The sequence below is a fragment of the Miniopterus natalensis genome, chromosome 6, assembly GCF_054644295.1.
Source record: "Miniopterus natalensis isolate mMinNat1 chromosome 6, mMinNat1.hap1, whole genome shotgun sequence".
NCBI lineage: Eukaryota > Metazoa > Chordata > Mammalia > Chiroptera > Miniopteridae > Miniopterus > Miniopterus natalensis.
In genome coordinates this window covers 76,587,710-76,608,307 of record NC_142086.1, presented here as the reverse complement: position 1 = coordinate 76,608,307, position 20,598 = coordinate 76,587,710, and the positions used below count along the sequence as shown (strand labels likewise).

General features: G+C 36.2%; 1 long non-coding RNA gene across 6 annotated transcripts in view; it reads right to left on the bottom strand.

Annotated features, from left to right (window-relative positions):
* LOC148092953 (uncharacterized) overlaps positions 1–20,598 on the bottom strand; it is a 305,626-nt gene that overhangs the window by 60,582 nt on the left and 224,446 nt on the right. For all 6 annotated transcript variants that reach the window (XR_015714691.1, XR_015714693.1, XR_015714689.1 and 3 more), the window contains one exon: positions 6,591–6,651. This is a non-coding gene — a long non-coding RNA (uncharacterized LOC148092953). The remainder of the gene's footprint in view (positions 1–6,590; positions 6,652–20,598) is intronic.

Genomic DNA, 20,598 nt, shown 5'->3' with positions numbered 1-20,598 from the left:
TCAGTATGATTGGAATCAAGTAAGACCTCCAGAGTGAAGAGAGACAGAATTGGAAGTTCAGGGGAGTCAGATGTAGGGAGGAAACATGGGTAGTTTATTTAATTTGCACATTCCACACAGCATAGTACGAGGTTTAAAATAAAGGCACACACAAAACAGTGCCAACTTAAAAATCGAGGACCTCCATCTAACAGACTTCTTATAAGGTAAAAGTGATACTTCTAATTTCTCTTGATCTCTGAATTTTTTAAGTTTGAAGAATTAAAATTTTAAAGTTTAAATGTAGAATTGCTCCACTGTATCACCTAAAGTTTTCATTTCATTTAAAATGTTTTTGTTCATTCACCAAAGACTTCTTGAATTCATCCTATAAGGTGAGCACTGTGGTAGGAGTTGTGAGTTTTGAAAAAGGCAAGTATTTCTGTATATGAGGAGCTTAGATTTATTATAAATAATAAAGATTAGCTAGTTTCACAAATCACATTCAAATGGTATAGCACATGCTTAATCAAGTCTGGCTTATAGACCTCATAGATAATCTTAACAAATCCCTCATCTCATAATGATATATTCTGGAGAGTCTAGAAACATCTTGGTTAACACAAGACTTTACTAATGAAGCATAGCTTATTTTAAGGGGTGTATAAGTTTTCGTCATTGCTCGTAAACGATCTATAATTTAACTCAATCTAACAGTTAAGAAAAAGTATGTCCCTTGCAAGAGGTACAAAGTTAAGTCACTGTCCCTTTGGGCACCTGCACTTACTATTCATGAAAGTTAGAAAAAACCCCTGGGAATCAAAGGTGCAAGGGCTATGAGGATCCAAAACTGAGAAAAGTCCTTTTAGAGAAAGAGTAAAGGCTTTTTGGATAAAGAGGTGATATACAGGAATCTTGAAAGACATGTTATCAAGTAACGGGTTTGCTTGGAAGAAGTAGCAAATGGTAGGAATTAGTAAACAAGTAAGAGATAAATGCTCTTTTGATATGTCAGAACTTGCATCTAATGATCATTCACAGGCTTTCTCTAAGAATCTTTCAGGGGGCTAGTATGGGTGGAGTCAAAATCAGTGCCCTCAAGAGTTATATTCTGTTGAAGAGAAACTAGGTGTGGGGTTGAAATAATGCTCCGGGTGGCAGAATCCTGTATTGCATCATTTGGGGAATTTTGGGGAATCACCTATGCTCGTGAGCCAGCCTTTGATACTAGGAAATAAAGGAAACAAAATGATTACAGAGTGTGACTCATTTATTCTCATAACAGTTCATGTACCGCTGGATTGTTGTCAAGGAGACCTCATCCAATTGCCAAGTAATTTATCTGATTTCCTCATAGTTACTTTGGCCAATTTAGTTCATGATATTATGAACTAAATTAGACTTTTCTGGTAAGGCCCAATCAATTGCTTTGCAATTGGTTTTCCTTCTTCCCTCATTTCCTTTTTTCCTCTCCCCCCTTCCTTTCCACTCCAACTATTTCCTGCCTCATTCCACAAAGCGTTTAAGGTAAACCAGCTACTATGAACATAACGATTTAGTGTCTCCAAAATATCAAGAGACATTGGTTAAGTAGATTATGACTTACTGATATTTAATTGTTTCATGAATTTTCACACCTCCTCTGTTACCAAATGTGGAAACCCAAGTATATAGTAGAATGGGATCACTGAAAATTCTTAAAGGAATTACTGAGTCTGCATAGTTGTTCCCCCATTAAATGTTAACTCTCTAAACATACGATGTTTCTCCACAGCATCTTAGACATAATTTAACTATTTCTAGATAGTGACACCAACCACGGTCCTGAGTCTTAGTTTTTAAAAAAATAATCCTATCAACTTGTGCATCTGTCATTTAACATATTTTCATTAATATATAGTAAATTAAATAGTCCCCGTAGCTGGAAGAGAAAAATTTATTTTTAATCACCTGTGAAAGCATAAATCTCCCATGTAGTATTTTCACCTTATTTTCTTCATTGATACTAATTATATACTCTGCCTTTCAGAATTATGATTTCTGCATGACTAACACAATGGGTCATAGCTACATTTTTGCCAGTTTTCAGCCGTTCTTTTATAATATCAGTTCACTTTAGACTGAGTAGATAAGAGACTCACAATTTGATGCATTTATCATAGTATTTTTATGAGATTATCCTAATACCACACATCATAGTTAACTTCTGTGATATATTTTATTGCACTGCACGGAAACAGGCCTTTATTGCGATAGTGTTCTATTTGGGCCATCATTGTGTGCATGACCTGGTCCCCAAATCTATACACTAAGTATTGGGATATACACAGATACATACATTCACACACAAGAAAGGTATCCTAATTCTTAAAGGCTAAACGGTTCACAAACATTTAATCATTTACCATTCAGTTGTCTATTTCTTGCACCTTTGTGTTGAACTACTACTATTAGACACATCATTGTTTCTCTTTGTGAAGTCCCTTTTTCATCCTTCCATTCTCTCTCCACCTCTTTTTCTTGCTCTCTTGTCTATCTTCTGCCTCTTGTTCATTGTCTCATGATCAGTCCTTAAAAAGACTTTTCTTTCTTAGCAACCATTAATCTTTAACTTCTGCATACCAGTCAAATAGCTTTGCTTGAAATCATTGATAATTCACTTTCTAAGGCTCATGTGTTCTTCTAGTTGGTGACTCAAAAGTTCCTTCTTCTCTAACTTTGTTGGTAAATTCTCGAATTTGAGGTATTCTGAAATGCCAGAGTGTTCTCTAGACAGCTCATCAACACACAGCCAAGGTCTTACAGTTTTTAAAATGTATTTGTATCTACAAATCTTTTCCTATATATTCAATGTTTCATGCTTGGAGTTTAAATTAGGTCTAATATCTACAACTATTTAATTCCATGGCTGAAAGATAATCTACCTAAATTAGCCTCTCTATATAAATTACACCATTCACTGCCACTAAAGTTGACAGCAACCTAATGGATTCCAAAGAGATCCATTTGCTTTGTACAAACAGAATATTGTAGGTGTCTTTCCTTCAAACAAAAATGTGATTTAAACCTCAAATTATACTTCTTATGCTTATTTATTTTTAATTTCTTGATGTGGTTCTGGTTTAGTTGTTTCTAGTTTATTCAATAGATATAGATGTACAAATATAAAGGGCAGAAGATAATGGAAATATACAGAATACAAAAAGCTAATTTTAAAATTGATGCTGAAATAAAAACTATTCATCTGGAAATTAAGAAATTTAAAAATTCAAAAGAAATATGCACAATCTAAATTTAAGATTATAAATGTAATGAACTTAATAAACATGAATTTATTCTATTTTTATTCTAGATAAAAGGCACTCCTAAATTTTAAATTTTATGTCTAGGATGAGTGGACACACTTGACACAGTCAAGAAATAAGTCAAGTATGTGAATCAGGACAGTCTGGGAATTCAATTTAGGGAAATTTTAGAATCAGTAAATAAAACTCAGATTTGTGACCACTGTTGTAATTCAATAAAGAATATTCAATAGAAATCATCACAGAGTAAGATCTTATACTCCATTCATTCACCAATAAATATTTAGTTCTTATTATGGGTAAGGCATTGCAAGGGATACAATGAGAAATATGCATGGGCTTTGCCCTCATGGGGCTTACAGTCTAGTATGGAAAAAAATAAGCAAGCACTTAGCATAACATAAGGAAGAAAGTGATGTGTCATAAGAAAGATCAGACAATGTGCTATGGAAGCCATCGACACTGGCAGGCATTTTTTAAAAACTGTAACATCTAAGTAGCCAATAAAAATATAAAGAAAGACCAATGATGGGTTTACGAAATTAAGTGCCAAATTTTGTGCATCTATGGATGAAAATGCTGCATATTAATGCAGTTTAAGTCAATACTCGTCAGTACTTAAACATGTTTGATCACTGAGTAACAACCTATTAGAAATACCATGTTGCCAGTGTTTACAAGTAGATGTAATGGAATAATCTAATATTTAGAAACACAAAGATCATCTTAATGTAATAAAGGCTCAAATTATTCAAAATACTCATGACACATTACCTTCTCTCACATAAATTGGCTCAATTAGATTAAAGTGATGAAGAATTCCTCGATGGCTCAAGTGTGCTCCAAGGAAAGCTAGAAGGTTGTACAGTTAACTCCCAGGGTATAACTCTAAACCATACAACCTACTACCTCAACCCGGATGCACACAGCTTCCACTGTCGCTTCAAATTCCTTATCATATCTTCAGTCAGCTCCTCCATATATGGCGCCATACACCTAAGGGCTTGGCAAGGATGCAGATAGAATATTCTGACATTTTACCGATTAACTGAATACTTGTCTACTAGAGCTATCCTAGCCCCTTGGCTTTCCAGCACAGGTCAAACAAAATGCCCTCTGACATCTCTCCTGGCATAGTTGTACTAGCAATTAATAATATGAAAAGTCAACAGCATTCAGCTTCATTTTTTTGAGAGAAAAGGGCTCAATAGTAACACATAAATCCAAATATTGCCTTTAAGTTTCTAATTGAAGTTGATGAGGTTCACTAACCACTATGATGTGGACTGACATTTCTGAACAGGATTTATTCAGATCTTGGTTCATAACTTGCTATAAAAAAATCCAAGTTTCTTAAGCAATTTACTGTACGTGCATTCACACTTGAAGGGCTTTGCTCCAAACTCTTCTAAGTGGCCAACAATGAAAGCCTGCCTCGTAAGACAGATGAGGGTTCATATAGACATAAAAAAACAAAAAAATATATAATTATTTCAAAGCTAATCAACTGGAGTTTTACAGGAGTTTGACTGAAATGGTAGGTAGCAGCACTGTGCAAGCCTTTTGCCAGATTACCACACTGACACAGACCCATAGAAGCGAGCTTGTGCGGTCCGCTTCACCACAAGATCGGATCTACGGGTTTATGCCAATGGGCAACATCTCACGTGGGCTCCTTACTAACGCAGAATTTGTTGAAAATATCTGATGAAATTAGAAGGTGAAAATAATAATACTGATCCTTTAGTATAAATATTTTAAATGCTGAAATGCTCTAAGTATGCATATTCCCAGTTAAAGGCCTTCATAAATATTCTAAACTAAATGAAGGTTTATATACATAAGAATTTAAAAAATACTATATTGCAAGATTTTTCACAGGTTACCTTTGTTTTAATAGTATTTTAGAATTAGACTATTCTAACTAATGATGAGTTTTAAAAGGAAAAAAAAAAATAATCCATACATGCATGTATGAATTATGTAACTGTGAGGAATGAATGTAGTGCTATGGCCTATAATTAAGACAAAATTAACTATTAAGCTAATTGTGTAGGAGTTAGCCTGTGTTTGTTCTAATTCTTATAAAACCCCGGTTAGTGGTTTCAAGAAATTGGTAACATATAACTTTCTCATAAAACAAGTAAAATTTTGTTGACTAAGCAGAGTACCGAAGGAAGTTATTTAAAAGTCCTAAATTATACATAGCTGCCTACAGTGGGAATAATACTGAAATTAACAATATTTGGATAAATAAATATCAGAAAACTAAAATTAATCACACATTAATGGCATTATTACTACTACTACGCGCTAACATTTATACTCCAGACCTATTTCATAAAAGAGGACATCCTCTGTCTTATACACCATGTATTTAAATTTATTTTTCAAAAATGGTATACTTAAAACATAATATATGGCTATATACATCTCTCATGTCCTCAACAGGTTGGGTAAAAAAGTTATTAAAAAATACTTAAATCACCACACCGTGATCAAACACACAAGAATAAACATAAAGCCAGCCACATACATGATTTTTAAGAGTCTAAGCTCAACAGCAACAAAATTATAACTTGTGCAATCATTAATCGTTTACTCATATCCACATATTTAGCATTTTTCAAATACACTTTCATTGTGAAAAATAGTAGCACTACATAAAATTACTGTGTATATGCAGGCTTTGAAATAAATAATATAAAATGGGTTTTATAGACTTTACAGAATTCCATCTCCATAATTTTTACCATTATTTGTTTTCAAATTATTCTCATACTTATTAATGAGTAAAACATCGACATTCAACACTCATGCATTCAATTATAGTAAAAATATTTCAACGTAAATTCATAAATTTAGAAGTGAAATAAATGGTAGTATCTGTTTTGGGTTTTATCATACTTATAAAAATGTATATTTTGGTTTCATTGTCTTATTAGATCATATGTTTATTCCCTCCTACCAGATTTTACTTCCCTTTATATGGCACAACAAATGATAAAATACACATTTTCTTTTTCCTAAACAACTTCCTAGTCAACTGTACTTCACCTACGTTATATGTATGGATATGTAGATATATATTCAAGGTGACTCAAACAGTATATTGTTCACAAACTCAGACAAAAATTTTTCACAGAGGTAGGTAATATTCTAATTTCTCAAACCATCCATTAAAATTCCAACAGCTAGATTCATAGAGAATATGAAACGAATTCTTATAACTAAACAGTCAAAATTATTTTGTTTGTTTTTAAAAAAATGTTAAATATTAATTGCTCTTTTGCATTTTATTTTTACCTGAGATGATTTTCTCCTATGATCACTTTCTTCACTTCTCATATCCATTTTAAGTTTTTCCCTAAAACAACCACAAAAGGAGAAATATCAGACAACTGCTGTCTAGGAGAAGCATCTGGGTGGATGGTGGGAGTGAGGGTAGACGATCGAGAAGAAAACACAATATCAAAATGGGCAAAACCTTTTAAACTATTTTTTTAAGGCTTGGAAGACTCATAGAGCCCCACCCAAGGCTACTCATATGACATATAATGTGGTTTCATAGTTTGCATTTATGCATTCATTCTGGTCGGTGTTATTTTCACTAACAGTTTTGAAAGTGAAAGGAGGAATGGCTGTTAAAGAAGCGACTAGGTTTTGCACAATGAACTAGTGAAAGCTGAAAAGAGATTTGGATTTGGCATGAGCTTAATAAGATAATTAAGTGTGTAGAGATTAATGGCTCCTAAAAATAACATTTAAAATAATGTTTTTCAACTAAAGGATCTTGAAACATGAAAACAGGTTTATAAATGTTAATTAAGCCTGTGAAAGTTGATGTCCCATTAGCTAAGGCAGCATAAAGGAACAAGAGCTATTTTTAAAAAATAATTAGGAACAATAACTCATAAACGTAATAAAACATTTGAGTTGAATGTTATCAGTATTTAGGGTATTTGTAATCCCCCATAATTATCTGTAGAATAACCAAAAAGAAAGTGGAATTCATCAGTTCTATATTTACTTATTGTTTACCCTACGTATTTTCAATATAATGAAATATGATTTTAAAAGCACAAGTTTGCTTAAAGTTTATTCTTTTCATGGAAAAATGATAGTATCAATTTGTAATGTACAAATTATAGTCCTCATTTATGTATGCTGTAAATTTCAAAAGCATTTTCTTTTTTTAACAATTTTAAACATGATTAAAAAGTTTTAATCAAAATTAAAATAGGTGGAATACGTCTGTTAATCCTTTCCCATTGAATGAGGCAAAACTGGGTTTTGTTATAAAATGCTTAAATTCCTCAACAATTTAATTATACAAACACACATAATAATTAGAATGTAATGTATTTATCTGTTGAGTCAATACATTACTAGAAACTTAAAACAAGTTTGTATGTACTTTTTCCACTAAAGTACTTCATGGGTAATTCCAACGCACTCTGCTACAGCTCTAAGGCAAATGCTTCCTTTAAAGTATATTTTAAAAGACAGTATTATCGTGGAACAAGCTTCTTTTCTACTTGGCAACTGAAAACATAATCTTTTCAGCCCTGTTTCGGTTACACTGAAATCCTGGTAAATTATTTAAATATAACTTCCCCAAACAAATTTTATTTAGCAGCAGTCTAATGCACATTCTAACATGACCCTTGTTTTAGAAGTTCAAAAAGTTTCTTCTTTCACATTTCAAATGATAAGTCCCAAACACACGAAAGAATTACTTTATCAAACAGGGCTAACTGCTCACTTTTCTCAGCAAAAGCGAATACTGTACACAGAAATCACACATACATATTAATGTCTCTCCCAAACTCCTATGCACAACAGAAATAAAAATCTGTACCATCTTTTTCAGAGATTTTTCTATTTTTAGCTAAGTTTCTATTCTAATCAGGATTAGAGCAAGACAGCAAAAGGAAAAAGTTAATAAGAGTAAGTGGGTGAGAGTTACAGGAGAGCAAACTGAAAGTCCAGGATTCCCTTTTATATAACAGTAGGCTTAAGAAGAAACAACAAAAAAGTTATACCTGAGACGAAAGGTGCGATTTCACCAAGTGCAAACACACTGCTAATTATGCCACACTTTTGAAACAAGGAAAAGCAAGGAGGCTCATTGGCTTAGGCTGCCTCCCAAAGCTGCTTTGCAAAGCTCGAGGTCTGCAGGTCTACCAGCCAAGGTCTGCTTTTTTTTTTTGGTTTGTTTTGGTTTGGATTTTTGTTTGTTTTTGTTTTTGAGCAGGAACGTCTCTCTTTTTCCTCCCCCATCACTGCTGCACGCAGTGGGACAGACTCGGGTTTGGGGGTGTTTTTTTCCTTCTTCAGGGCTCCTGTTCTTTCTTGGGAGCAGCAGGCCCGGGGCGCCCGCGCGGCTCCTCGTCTTCCAGGCGGAGCCCCGCGCGGAGGCCGCGTCCCGCGCCGCCGGGGCCGCAGCGCAGGCAGGGCCGGGCGGGGCGGCTCCACGCGTGTCCCGGGCACGGCCGGCGAGGGGCAGGGTGCCAGGGCTGCCCTGCTGCAGTGATCTCATGCTCGCTGCTGCCGTCCCGTTTGCCCGGTTCAAACGCCTGTTCATTATAAACCCAAAAAAAAAAAAAAAAAAAAAAGAACTGCTTGGATTCTTCAGCAAGCAGAAAGGGTATTAACATAAAAAAAAAAAAAAATCAGCAGTAAGAGAAGGCAAAAAGCCCGAAATGCACACACGAGTTTAGGATTCACTTGCTATGCCTCAATATTCTGTTTATAGTTTCCTCTCTCTCTCTCTCTTTTTTTTTTTTCCTATTTAGAGATAAGCAGCAGAATTTATCAGGCGTGAAAGGGACAGCCTCCTGGTGGCCTGCCAAAAACCCAGCATAAAGGCGAAGTTGTGCTTCAAAGCTCAGTCGCTGGCTGAGTCTGGCTAAAGTCAAGTGTTAAGATCCACCATTTTCCGAGCCATGCGAGGAAGGAAGAAAAAAGTCAGGCCGGTGGCTGCTGCCCGGGTCCCCGCTGGCACGGGCACAGAAGCGCAGTCGGAAGGTCACATGGTCCTCTGCCAAGCGGGCCGTGCGTTCCCATCCACCCTTCTGCCGAGGCTGCGAAGGCAGCTATTGTCTCCTTTAGACCCAAAGTTCAGCCCACTCTTCATTGAATTAGCTGCGAGGAAAAAAAACGCATCACCTTTGGGGGCTGGGAGTCATGGAAACGTCTACCTGGCAAGCTGCCCACTCTCGCTGCCCGTCACCCGGGATGGGATCGCGCCGCCTAACGCGGCGATGACTTGGAATGTGGAGAGGCGTCCAAAGGGAATCTGATGCTTGCAATGCCTGTTTCAGTTTGCACAGAAAACTCTGGCTTCTTGTAGTTCAGGGGCAGGGAAGGGGGGCGGGCGGGAATCTTTCCGACTAGATGTAGCAAAAAAAAAAAAAAAAAAAAAGTCCGAACATGCCTACTCTGCAACTTTATTTCACAACACACCCAAAGGGTTCGCAAAGGAAAAGACCGAGCGCCCTGCAGGTTGGCAGAGTTTAAGGCACCCCTCTCTCTGTTTCCTTTCCCTTACCATGGGCTGCAACAAGCCCGGGACATTTGTTTTCGTTTCTCGCATTGGGATTTAAAAGCTCGGAGGTTCTTCTTGCTCTTTATTGCTTTCTGATTTTGTCTGGTACTGATTTTGTCCTACATGGCCGCAACATCCACTAGCAACAGTGGGGATGCATGATTGCTGCAATCTCCCTCCAAGCGGTCCCCTGGGAGAAGGGCCAGTTGTCTCTCCCACCACACAAAACCCTGCCACGGGGTCGTGTGGTAATCTCATCACTACCTAGCACAGCTGCTGCGCTTGTTTGCTGAGACTGACTCCTGTAAGAAGTGCTCTTTCTGTTCCTTCACCAGCTACAGTTTGCCTGTCTTGCATGAAAGATGCCTTTGAAAGATGCAGGGAGTGTTATCAACAGCTCTTAGGCAATAAAATGAAATGGTTTCCCCTCCCCGACGAATTTCCATTCTAGCAGGAGACCGAAGTTCCCATGGACAAACATTTCCATACTTTCTAACAAAAGTACAGTGAATTAACTGTCACCATTTCCTTAAGCAGAATCTAAAGCCAAGCAGAAAAGCAAGTCTTACTAGTATTTAAACCAAACATACTCAGTAGTACTGAAAAGAATCATGTTCTCCTACCTGAATTAAAAGTGTTTTGATGATGGGAGGGTTTTTATCTAAAGCATAATTTTGTTTGCAAAAAAGTTAAAGTTATATTAAGGGCTTTACAAAATGATGGACTAATGTTACCGGTACTCTATGCACACGCGCGCACACACACACACATTGCACAATGCATGACAAAGATACAAAAAGACAATCAAACCATGACTTGCCTAAAAAAAGAAAATCATCCAAACTCAGGGATCTAGGAAACATATCTTAAAAAATGGTCTTTCAGGCCACCTTCTTTAGAAGCAATAGGAGTGAAATGTGCACACACACACACACACACACACGAAAACCATTCTGGTGTTCTCCCTTTTTATAATTCAAAATACAAACAATTCTAAACCATAAAACAAAAACTAATACATGTGCTCAAATTAAAACTGCTTTTTTCTAGATTGTGAAATTCTGGACAAATTTTGCTCATGTCCTAACACATGCTTTGAGGGCCTGGTAGGGAGTCAAGCATGGTCCTCAGACACATGTGTCCCATGCCTCAGCACAGCAAAAAGAAACTAGATAATCTCTAATAGAAAGAAAAATTTCAATTTTCAGTTCTCGTTCGCTTTTTCAGCAGATATTTCTTGAGTGAACATAATAAGCACAGGGGAACAGCAATGAATCAAATGGGCATGCCCCCAAGCAGCAGACATTCAGGAAGGACTTGCAAGTGAGAAAAGTTCACTTCTAAACAGAAGTATTGCTGGTCCTAAGGGATCATTTATTGGCAACAAACTAGTCAAGAAACATACTTGTATAAATTGGAAAGTGGAAGTGAAATGGACTTTTAAAAATAAATTAGAGATAGAGATGCATTCTCTGTCTCAACTTTTCTTTTCTTAATACAAAATTTATAAATCAGTTTTTCATAACTCTGTTTAAGTTCCTTAAATAACCTAATGTGGAAACTGTACGCTATACTCTCAATTTAAAAGTGAAATAAAAGAGAAAAGAAAAATAAACAGGAGATGTTCTCTTTCAGGAAGATGGAGTATACTTAGTTTTTTCCTAAAACTACTGCTAGGCACAACTAAAAACAACCCTGAACATTATATATAAAACACATGTAAGGACACTCCGAATGACGGAGAGAAGACGACAGACCAGGCAGAGACCAAAGGACCCAAGGAACTACATGATGGTGAGGCCCCTGGATTTTATTTTTGCCTCATATACTCAAAATGTGCAGTTGAAGAAGTCTGTGACCCGGAGACACCAACTGGTGCAGACCAGAAGAGCCCAGCAAAAGCCTGCTGTGTCTAAGCCAAGGACCAGGAAAGGGAAATATCTAGAAAGGCAGCATCACTTCGCTCCAGACCAACGCCACAGAAACACAAGCCCTACCCCTGCAAAGGCCCAGTGGGGAGTCTAGCTCCCACCCTCGACAGACTAAGACAAAGCATCTCAACCTTCTCTCCCCAACCCCAAGTGGTTTAGGAAAGTCTGAGGAGGAAACTGAAACTTTCATTATGTCAAGTGGTCCCTCTCCCTCCATAACACAGTGCCAGTGCAGACGACAACAGAGAGCCTGGACTTCCGTCCCAGCCCAACTGTAAGGAGGCATACTTCTCCATTCCTAGTGGAAAGTCAGGACCTTAGGAATTTCCCAGCAGCAGCAACGCTACCTCACCATCTCCCAACCTGTGAATGCCAGGGGAGTACACAATGAGAACTGTACCAAACCACCTCCACCCTTTCTAGCCAGGGGGTACCAGCTGAGGCCTACTGGGGACCAGAATCTCTCACCCCACCCAGCACCTCTCACTCGGGTGTTAACGGTGGCTAGAGGGAGAGACCTGGACTTGTACCTACACCTGGTAGTGACAACATGTACCCTCCTTTCTCTGCATCCAGTGTATTATAACATGTACCCAAAACATCCAGATTTCAATTAAAAATCATTTGTCATACAAAGAAGCAGGATGAGCTCAAACTGAATGTTAAACAATAATCAATACAAGAGGACACCAAGGTGACAGAGATAGTAGAATTATCTCACAAAGACTGTAAAGCAATTGTTTTGAAAACGCTTTAATGAGCAATCATGAATGTGGTTGAAACAAATCTAAAAAAATTAAAAGTCTTATCAAAGGAAGAAGATATAAAGAATAACCAGATAGAAATTAAGGAGCTGAAAAGGACAATAACTGAAATAAAAAAGCAAAGGGGGCAAAGAAAAAATCAGTGAAGTGAAAGATAGAGCAATAGCAAAAACCAAATCTGAACCACAAAGAGAAAATATACTTAAAAAAAAGTAAACAGAGATTCAGGCAAATATGTAATATAAGAAAAGATAAAACATTCATATGTCATGTAAATATTAAAGCAGGAACAGCAATATTAATATCCAACAAAAGAGACTTTAAAGCAAAAAAAAATTATCAGAATGAGAGGTAAACATCATAAAATGATAAAAAAAACAATCCATCAAGAAGACACAACAACCCTGAATATGTATGTGCCAAACGAAAAAAGCTATAAAATGTAGAATAAAAACTGGTAAATAGAAAATAAAAATAAAAATCCATGATTATAACTGTAAACTTCAACACACCTTTTGCAACAATTGATAGAAGAACTACACAAGAAATTAGCAAGGATACAGAGGTCATGACATCATCAACTAGCAGGATCTAACGACATTTTTAGAATGTACTGCCCCCAAAAAGCAGAATACACATTGTTTGAAAGTACCCACCAACATACTCCAAGATAGGCCATATCCTGGTCCATAAAACAAGTCTCAATGAATTAAAAGTGAAATCATACATTGTGTTTTTGGACCATAATGGAATCAAACTAGAAACCAATAATAGAAAGATAACAGAAAAATCTCCAAATGCTTGGAAACTAAACAGCTCACTTTTGAATAATCCATAGGTAAAAGAGGAAGTCTCAAGGAAAAAAGCACACTGGAGTGAATGAAAATACAACATACCCAAATTTATGGGACACAGCTACAGCAGTGCTCAGGAGGCAAATTGATAGCACTAACTGCATACATTAGAAAAGAGAAAGTCTCAAACTAATAATCAAAGTTCCATAGACAAAACCACAACCACAAAACACCAACAGAGAACTTTATCACACCTATCACACATATTATACATACATTAATTAAAAATGGCCACAGACTAAAATGTGACATAAAACTATACAATAACATAGAAAAAAGTCTTTGAAATCTTAGCCTGTGCAAAGAGCTCCTAGAAATGACTCCAAAATCACAATCCATAAAGAAAAATGGATAAACTGGTCTTTATTACAATTAAAAACTTTTACTTCATAAAGGACTCAATTAAGAGGATAAAAGAGAAGTTACAGGTGAGAAGAAAATATTTTTAAACCATGTGTCTGAGAAAGACCAGCATCTAGAAAATATAAAGAACTCTCACAACTCAACAGTAAAAAATAAAACAATCCAAATGGAAAATGGGCAAAAGAGAAGAGACATTTTATCTACAAGGATATACAGATGGCAAATAAGCACGTTACAAAATGTTGAACATCATTAGCCATTAGGAAAATGCAAATTAGGATCACAATGAAATATCACTACACCCCTGCTAAAAGAGCTAAAACTAAAAAACAAACAAACAAACAAACAAAACAATATTGACAACACTAATTGGTTAGGGTATCAGACCACTCATACTATTGCTGATTAGAATGTAAAATGGTACAGCAACCCTAGGAAAGTTTGGCATATTATTTTAAAACCTAAACATATGTTTTCCATAAGATCCAGCGATTTGACTCTTGGGCATTTATCCCAAAGAAATGAAAGTTTATGTTCACGCAGAAATGTGTACATGAGTGTTTATAGCAGCTTTTTTCATAATAGTCAAAAATTGAAAACAACCCAGATGTCCTTGAACTGATGAGTAGTCAGACAAACTGGTACATCCCTACCATGGGCTATTACTTAACAATAACAAGGAGCAAACTATTGATACACTCTCCTGAAAGATTTCAAGAAAATTATGTTGAGTGAAAAGAATCAATTCTCAAAGGTCACGTTCCCTATGATTCCATTTTTAAATTCTTGAAATGATAAAATAATATAAATGGAAACAGATTAGTGTTTAAGGAGTTAAGGCAGGTATGGGAAGGGGAGCGAAGTGGGTGTAGGTATAAAAGGACAACATAAGAAATCTTTATGGTGATGGAAATATTCTATATCGATCGTATCCAAGTCAATATCTAGGTTGTGATATTGTATTACAGTTTTCAAGATGTTTGGGGAAAATTGGGTAAATAATACACGGTACCTCTCTGTTTATGTCTTACAACTGCATAGGAATTATCACAAAATAAACAGTTGATTTTATAATTACTTTTTTAGGTAACAAATACACCAAGGCAACTGCTTTGGCTGGTTGTTTGCACTGTCCCTCTGTTATTGTAAAGAAAGCGCTCCTGGAAATATCTGAATGTACTCTTGTTTTATTTGGATTTGAAATCCCAGAGTGGCATTCAGTAAAGAATAATTTGATCAGCTAGGAAAATTAGATCGATGAAATTTTCCAAATCAGGTCAGCAGAATTTCTGTGAAAGGATAGACAATGAATGCTTCAGGTGCTGCATGTCAGATAGCCTTGCTGCAACTGTTCAACTCTGCTACTGCAGTAGAAAAACAGTCATGAACCATACGTAAATGAAAGGAGATGGCACTGCTCCAATAAAACTTTATTTACTGGGACAGAAAATTTTAACTCATCAATTTTCACATACAAAATATGTTGTTTGCTCAAACATGCATAAATGTAAAAACCATTCTTAGCAAGTGGCCCCTACAAAAACAGGTCCTGGATTTGGCCTGCTGGATATAGTTTCTGACCTCTGAGCTAAACTACTCTTTTGGAATCTTCTATTGTGTCATGATTCAGTTTTGTTTCCTTTTTATTTTCTTCTAGAACATCTTCTATATTGCAAAAGTTGCTAACTCATCCCATTTCGGAGTTCCCCTCACTGTCCTTCCATCTGTGCTTTCTTTGCTCATGTTGTCAGGGAATACAAACAGAAGTGTTACTGCTACAAGGTGGAGCTTTGACAAAGTAAAAAATTGGATAAAGTTATCTTCCCAAGCTCAACTGTTTAAATTTTTTTCATAATTTTACTGGAAATAGTGCTGCCATTTACAGGGCCTTCTTCGATGATCCATGTCTTGAGAATCATTAAAAGAGGAAATTACATGAGGCAAAGTACTTGAGAAGTTCAAATTTATTTCGACCAGAAGTTGAAAATATATAGAGAAAATGGTTGTGAGAAACAGTGTGGTGTGTTGCGGTTGCAAGTGTTTCTTGCATGGTGATGGTTAGGGAGCAAGGGAGAGCAGAGGAGGCATTAAAAGGCAGGAAAAGAAAAGAATCTCATGATAGTAAAAATGAGATTGAAATCATTAAATGAATTCAAAAAGGAGGACATTAGACTAGGGTGGCTTTAATGCCATATAGCCTTTAAGCAAACCAAAAACCTAAGCCTGTACTGCCTCAAGGTTAAGAAATGGAAATCTAAAGACAACCAATCACAAAAAATCCAGCTAGGCCATCCCAAATGAGGCAACTGTTTAATCTATAGCCAATTTCCTAGCTTTGTCTTCTCCACAAAAGTCTTTTCCCTAGTTTCTATGGGGGTGGTGCGTCTTAGCACTTCTAAGCACTTCTGGTTTGGCACTGCAAAACTGGAATAGATTTTTGCTCCAATAAACTCTTAAAATGTTTAATATACCTCAGTTAATCTTTAAAAAAATTAAACTTAAATCGGGGAAAAACAAAACCACATCATGCACAAAGAAATTCAAAAGCAAAGCTTAGACAAGAGGAAGGATAGTAAATAATAACTTGCACATTCTTGAAGTCAAAATATTCCTTGGAGGCCATGTGGATAAAAGGGTAGGCATCTATTGGAATTATTTTCATGAAAGCTGAGATTTCCCCCCACAAAATTATGCTTAATTAATGACACTATAAAAAGCAGATATTAAATCATATAAATGAAGAAATCTCTGAAGTCCTCACACACTATTGTCTAGAATTTCCTTCAAAAATTACAATGAGTAAATGGAGAACAAAGCCCTTATTAAAAATTAACTGACTTCAAATAATTAATGTAGAAAATTAAATAGCTTATTATTTTTACCCTCCTGACCAACTAAACACCAAGACTCATTAAAAACCCATGACCATTCAACATCTTTGTATCAGATGGGAGGGGATGAAAAGTTTTAAATAAACATGATTTCTTAAAATACTGATGACCATAAAGCAAAATGAGGTTTTGTTATTACTGATATGAGTAAATATGTATACTTAAAAGTCACGCTAAAACCCTTAATAGACAGATGTATAGAGAAATCTTAATTATTATTGAGCACTCTCAAATTATAGGTCTGGTTCTAAGCAATTTATGTGAATTGATTCAGTTCTTACATGTGTGGTTACCTTTGCTAGTGTAACACTACCCATCATGTGGCAGAAAGAGTGCTGTTTTTAAGTGTTTGGTAACACTGGTGCTTTAAGTGGCTTAGGGTTTTAACCATTACTTTTGCAGTAACTATGGAATTGTACATTTTTATTTTTCCAAAACAGAGAAATTGAATAACATGTAATTTTCAGTATATAGGCCTTTTCTAAGTAATTAAAAAATGCCTCATTTGTTGCTTTTGAATATCTGATTCTTCTCAGATCTAGAGATTTGGCCCATAAGTAATTAGCAGATTCTTTAGGGTTTTTGGGTGATTTAAGAATTTGGGGTACTAACATCATCCCCCTAAAAGCATACACACCAGATTACAAGGGTCAGAAATAAATTGATTTAAGATTAAGAACAAAATTCAAGCCCGTAAATTCAAAGTGTATGTCATAAGTGATATCTTTCCATGGTACTTTTAATTAAAAAATATATATATGTTTTAATTGATTTCAGAGAGAGGAAGGGAGAGGGAGAGAGAGAGAGAAACATCAATGATGAGAGAGTCATTGATCTCCTGCCTCCTGCATCCCCCCACTGGGGATCAAGCCCACAACCCGGGCATGTGCGCTGACCAGGAATTGAACCTCAGTCTCCTGGATCATAGGTTGATGCTCAACCACTGAGCCACACCTTCCATGGGACTTTTAATAGGCTTTTAAGAGTTTGGAAAGATAAATCATATGAAGTTTAAAATTATTAAAATTTGTGTAGTTAGAAATGATGCACACTGGTAAAACTGTTAGTTGTCTTATTAATTTGACTTTGTTTAAAAAGAGCATTTATCTTAAATATGTATGACATTTCATATCCTGGCTCACATACCAAGTGAGGCTCATATATTAAGCATGGAAGTTTTGGAAATATGGCATCTTTCTTGCCCACTTAGTGGCTCTGTTTTATATATTAACTAATTTTAGATTTCATGGCAATGAAGGGCTATAAGAACCTCTATTTAGCAAAATGGACGTTTGTATTAGAAGAGCTAAGCAACAAAGTGATAAATAGCCAAGATATTCCTTTCTACTTAATAGTAAGCATCACAAGGGTATTCTTGACTTGATATCAATCAAATGTTCATATGACTTCAGCAACTGCATCCCTGGAAGTAAGTGGTAAAGCCTTTGGAAATAAGCAGAGCCTGACCCAAAGGTGTCCAGTCAAAACCCGATCCCAGATCTGAGGCAAAAACCGGTGTCCTGCTGGGAAAGGCATGAGAGTCAGAACTGAGGACGCCTATTCATTATTCCTTTTAGCAACTGGACTGTTTTATAGGAGTGTTTCTCTACAGTCAAATGAATATGCTCAAGTGATGTCCAAGTGTAATGTAAGAATGTTTATAGAATCAGAACCAGAATAACTATTAATTAATGCCATCCCAGGAAGGTAGAAGCAAGCCATCCTACAAAGTACTAAAGTGTCTAAACCCAGTAAGAACTCCATTTTGGTTTTCTGCTCGCCACATCTCCCCAGACCTTTTTCCAGTGTCTGTTCTCCATTACAGATGGCACGTTCTACCTTTGAAAAGTCACATATGACCTGATTCTACCCTCACTCACATACTGTCAATTACTGATACTTTAAAAGGATTTTGATTTTAGATAAAATTGTCCTCAACCTTCCCACTAACTCGTGGCTGTGCTGGCATAACGTCATCCTCCAGGTTTGCATATCTTCTCTATGTGTGACGACAGATTTTCCTTAAAGGAGTCTGGCTGAACCAAGAGTGGGCAGAATTAGCAAAACATGGATTATTCATATGCTGCCATCTGTACTCAATTGTGTTAAATTTACACCAGATCCATCATGGGGATTTTCCAGATTATTGCCATATTGGTGGCCATTGGTCTGGCTACATCAGTTTTTATGTCTCCATCTCTCTAGGAGAACCAAAGGAAAATTCCATGAGATGTTTACATTTGGAATCATCTCATGGGCTACAGAAGGAATTCACTGTTCATATTGCTGCATGCAAACTTTTTTTCCTTTGATATCAACATGGGTAACATTGTTGTTTATCAACAACCCTTATTTAGGTAAGTAGTGCAAGAATAATTTTATCCATGTTACTTTAATGAATTAAGAACATTCTTTACAAAAAAATGTGTGTAACAATAACAACAAAAAATAGAATGGAAGTGATTTGCATATAAATTGAACTCACTTTGAACAGATCTTTCTTCTTTTATTCCCCAATTGCTTAGTTATAAAAAAGATATTACAGGACCATAGATTTCATATGACATTATCAGACAATGGAATATCTCACAAATTATTTTTTTAGTAATGGAACTTTATTCCATTAACATCCTCACATGAGGATATGTTTTTGATTTTAGAGAGAGAGGAAAAGAGAGAGCAAGAGAGAGGGAGAGAGAGACAGACATCAATGTGAGAAACATCAATCAGTTGACTCCTGTATGCACCCTGACCAAGGATAGAACCTGCAGCCTAAGCATGTACCTTGACTGGGAATCAAACCCACATCTTTTGTTGTATGGGGCGACACTACAACCAATTGAGCCACTTGCTCAGAGCAGGGAAATCATAATTATATATATTTAGAAATGATGCACATTTTGACTTACTAAAAGGCCTATGTTTTAATATTACTTTCATTGGTAGATTTTGTTTTCTAGTTGCCAATGGCTATTGATCTTTGTTTGAACATAGTGTCCTAGTCATGTAATGAAGCCAGATAAACTTTCACAGAAAAAGGGTGCACCGAGAGATTGAAATAACAAACTTCAGAATGGGAGAAAAAATTTGCAAAAGACATATCTGATAAAAGACTGTTATTCAAGATATACAAGGAACTCTAAAACTGAATAAAAAGAAAACAACCAAGTTAAACAGTGGGCCAAAGACTATAACAGACACCTCACCAAAGATATACAGACAGCAAATCAGCATATGAAAATGAGCTCCATATTATACGTAATCAGGGAAATGAAAATAAAAATAAGGTACTACTATACATTCATTAGAATGGCCAAAATTTTAGACATTGGCAACACCAAATGCTGGCGAGGGTATAGAACAAAGGAACTCTTGTTTATTGCTGGTGGGAATGCAAAATGGTACACCCACTTTGGAAGACAGTTTGGAGATTTCTCACAAAACTAAATATATTCTTTCCATACAATCTGGCAACCATCATCATACTCAAAAGAGTTGAAAACATAAGTCCACACGAAAGCCTGCACAGATAACATTTATAGTAGAAGGTTGCGGGTGGGCGGTGGAGAGGAAGGATGATGAGGCAGAACACGGAGGAATTTTAGGCTAGTGAAACTACTCTGTGTACTCTAATGTTGATAGGTGTCATTATACATTTGTCCAAATCCACAGAACGTAAACATGAAAAGTAAATCTTAACGTAAACTTCATAGACTTTGGATGACAATGATGTGTTAATGCAGGTTCATCAACTGTAACACATGCAATACCCTGGCGGCGATGCTGATGACGGAGGAAGCTCTTGTGTGTGTCGGGGAAGAGGTATATGGGAATCACCTCCATATTGTAACTTCCACTCAATTTTGTTGGAAAAAATTAAATCTATTAAAAATAAAGAATGTGCTCATGTAACTTGCCATAGCATTCAGTGCCTGTGTAAACTAGTGCCATAATATAAGGT